The 4,102-nt window shown below is 43.7% G+C and overlaps 1 long non-coding RNA gene across 1 annotated transcript; it reads left to right on the forward strand.

Annotated features, from left to right (window-relative positions):
• The first annotated feature begins 224 nt into the window (after positions 1-224).
• Positions 225-2,815, forward strand: LOC100822769. The gene is made up of 3 exons (XR_138276.4): positions 225-976; positions 1,985-2,097; positions 2,488-2,815. It is a non-coding gene; the product is annotated as an uncharacterized LOC100822769 (long non-coding RNA).
• The last annotated feature ends 1,287 nt before the right edge of the window (positions 2,816-4,102 follow it).

A 4,102-nucleotide genomic window follows, 5' to 3' on the forward strand; every position in this document is an offset into this window, starting at 1 on the left:
TAGGCCGACTGCCTCTTGCGGGGCCCCCACTCTGCGCGGCCTGCCTCCAGCCCTAGGCCAGGCCGACTGGGCCCATTCGGCCTAGGTGAGGCCGAGGCCGTATTATTTTTGAAATTTTGAAAAACACCTATTATTTTTAAAAATAATTTAAAAAATCGTATTATTTAAAAAAATTTAGCCAAAACAACAGCGGGAAGGTAAAAAAGGCCCGCCAGGCCACTGTTTAGAAGGAAACTCACGCGCAGGAGGGAACAACCCTAGACAGAATCCCCAATCTTCTCCCTGCTGTGCTTGGCCTCACCCACGCCGCCGGCGCTCGCTTGACCGATGCCGCCGTCCGCCGTCTCAACCAGCATGAGATGCTTAGCTGTTTCCCCATCTCTCCTCTCCTTGCCTCTCCTTCTTTCCTCTCAAATCGCTCAGCGCACTGGTTGTTTGCCGCTCGTCACCTGTAGGTTGCCGTGCCACCGTCGCGCGCTCGCCTCCCTGATGCCGCGGTCCATCCTCTCCACCAACGCTCGATTCGCCATCTCTCCTCACCTTGCCTCACCTCATTTCCTCCATCACTATGTGGTGCGGCCGCAACCTGTAGGTCGATGCCGCTGCCGCAAATCCTCCCATACCATTGTTGTTCGACTGTTCCTCGGTCGGGTTAGACGAGTACGATTCTTTCCTATGGTTTAAGTCAATGTGATGTATTCATCTGTTCGTATCTTTCTACCAATAGCAGGCAGGTTCTAGACAATACAAGAAGGGCAGATTTGTTCATCTCATGTCTTCCTGTTATTTCTCTTTAATTTTATTCCTTTTTCTATATGTTTGATGCTTGTTAACCTAGGTAGCGGGTACTGGAAAATCCATCCCCTTCCATATGGATTTTTGTTGTCCTGTTTTGATCCAGGTTGGTTGAAGCCTCCGCGATGGTTAGGATTCCTGGTTGCATGGCTTGGAGGAAACTTTTCTCCTGCGTAGCAAGGTCATCTGCTGAGTCTTCTTTTCGAGAATTTTAGTTTATTATACGTTGTTGCTTGTTTCTCTTCTGTCAAATCGAGTTTCTTGAGTTGTGCTTATTCTCAGAACCTTTACTGCATTTAACATTGTGGCTACGTCACTTTGTGGATTTTAGCAAATCTGTACCCAAATAGTACATCTATTGACCTTCCCTGTTGCTTTTAAGTTCAGATGCACACTTCGCTTTTCCATTTAACAAAAGTTTTACGTGACCAAACTTATGGACTTGGGTATATGCTAGGATCAAGCTGGACTAACCTTGAGTTCTTCCATCAATATTTATCACTTAAATGGAAAAAATGGCCCTGATGCACATTGCGAGCTATCATGGACTGCTGATATAGCTGAAGTTTGATAGCAGTAACTTCTTGCATGCTATGTCCCTCTCTTGCCATATTTTCATACTCACCTGTATTTAGTGAGATATGAGCTGGTAGATAAATAGATCGAGATCTTGTCTTGCTCACAGATGCTTTGTTACTTAAAGCGATTCAGTCTTCAGTCTGTTTAGATTAATTAGTTGATTGGTTATTAGGACGGAGTTAGGGACCTGTCAGGTTTTCAGGAATGTTCAGTTATGCTTTTATGGGTTGTGCACTGCACACGATTTAACAGAAAAACCCTTATGTATTATTGTATATATGAGTTAATGTACAACTAATTTGCTATCATTAGAAAATCATTGGTCAGCTAGCTGAATCAAAGACGATCTATGACAATTGACAAGCGAACCAGAACAGAAATTATAGTAATCTCAAGTTATTTTTACTGCTGCATTTCGGTGAAATATGATGTGAAGGCTAAATTTGTTCATTTCAAGTTTTGTTTGGCTTTAAAATATCTTGGATTTTATGTTACAACTAATCCTCAATTTTTATGTGTTATTTGTGAAGATCAAGTTTAGAGAACTGAACTGGCACTGAATTTAATCAAGTCTGAGGCTCTACCTAAATACCTAATATCCTTTGTGCAGGTCCAACATGAAAGGAGCCCTGGCAGTTCTCCAAAATTGAAATGGTGTTCAATGAAGCGACAATCATAATGTCATTCCACAAATCATACTAACAGATCACGACATTGTGAAGGGTTATTTTCTAATCTTCTCAGCCTACTGATCACTTATTTTTAAGGCTATGATTTCTTAAAAAATATATATGCTGCAGTTCCTTTTTAGAGCATATACACTCTTTTTGTTGGAGTATATTCATGTAACTCCAGTTTGCATCCATGTCATAATACTCGATGGAATGAATGCTTCAATGATCTAAAACATCTCTGCTATTAATTACATGGTTAACTTTAGTCACACATTTTCCATTCAGAGACTTATCCCAGATCTTGACCTTTCACTGTCCAGATTATTGCATCCATGTCGCGCGTCGCTATACCTGACTGTAAAATCTCAGGACCTAATGCATTTGTTGCAGAATGCATAACTCCTTTTACGATTCTGTTTTCCTTTCCTGTGTAATCTAGGTAACTGAAGGAGTCTGACCATTGAAGTGCATGTGGGCGTTACACTTGAGAATGTCTACAAGTTGTACAATCTCATTTTTTGGAAGCCTTCGGCGTGCTGTAGTGTTATCCAATTGGTGGTTGCCTGTTGGCATTAGGCTGGCTGAAGCAAGATGTGAAATTGCTGCGATCTTCCATGTTAGGTGTTGTATTGAATCTGGAATCTAAAATATGTTATGTCATCTATTGTTCGTGTAAATTTGAATGCTGAATTTGAGTTGTTGATGGATATGTGACGAATGTTCAATTATGTATTGAATGTGTATTTACCTATGCTGGGTACTACTTCTATATATTGTCAGCAACATTTTTTTTATTTGCCAGTGCTGAGACAGTTGGCACAGTCTGTCAGCTATTGTATGGCATAGTGGCACACTGTTTGTCAGCATTGTCTGACAGGGTTGGCGCAGTCTGTCAGCTTTTATGCATGGCACCTTGTCTGTCAGCTTTTATCAGGGAAAATGTGACAAATTGTCTGTCGGCAAGTGAGACAATAGATGACACTCTGTCTGTCGGCATAGATTTTAGAGGACGGCCAGCTTGCCAACAGACGTGCCCACAGCTTGTCTATTGGCATAAATGCTTGCCGACAGATGTGCTGCCAGCAGAAGCCATATATGCCGACAGACATGTGTGCCATCTAACATGGGGCGTGGTGTAGTGCCTAGACCGGGCCGTCATTATTGGTGCCGGCCTGGGTGAGAAATAGGAAGGCGAGCTCACTAGCTTCCTCCGTGAGCATCGGGACATCTTCGCATGGTCGAATCAGGACCTGCCGGGTGTGCCGAGGGAGCTGGCTGAGCACTCATTACATGTCAGACCAGACGCAAGACCAGTGAAGCAGCCCTTTCGACGCTTCGCCGACGACAGAAGGAAAATCATATCGGAAGAGATATCCCGGCTTCTAGTTGCCGGCTTTATCATGGAAGTACTACATCCCGACTGGCTGGCAAACCCGGTCATGGTTGAGAAGAAGAAAGACGACCCAACTGTTGCTAAGGTATGGCGCATGTGTATCGACTACACCAGCCTAAACAAGGCATGTCCCAAAGATCCTTTTCCGCTACCTCGGATTGATCAAGTGATCGATTCCACAGCCGGGTGTGAGTTGTTGTCTTTTGTAGACGCGTACTCTGGTTTCACCAGATACCGCTGAACCCTAATGATCAAATAAAGACATCATTTATCACCCCGTTCGGGGCTTATTGCTATCGCACTATGCCGTTTGGTTTGAGAAATGCAGGGGCTACTTATCAAAGATGCATGCAGAAATGTTTGCACGATCAACTTGGCAAAAATGTGCAGGTATATGTCGATGATGACGTCATAAAAACCAAGGAAAGCGGCACGCTCCTGAATGATATCCGGGAAACATTCGCAAATCTAAGGAGATTCCGGATGAAGCTGAACCCGGCCAAATGCACATTCGGTGTGCCGGCAGGGAAGTTACTTGGGTTCCTGGTATCAAGCCGAGGTATCGAAACGAATCACGTGAAAATTGCCGCCATAGAAAGAATGAAATTGCCGAAATGCCTCAAAGATGTGCGAAAATTCACTGGATGCCTAGCATCACTAA

Source organism: Brachypodium distachyon, chromosome 3 (genome assembly GCF_000005505.3).
Source record: "Brachypodium distachyon strain Bd21 chromosome 3, Brachypodium_distachyon_v3.0, whole genome shotgun sequence".
Taxonomy (NCBI): Eukaryota; Viridiplantae; Streptophyta; class Magnoliopsida; order Poales; family Poaceae; genus Brachypodium; species Brachypodium distachyon.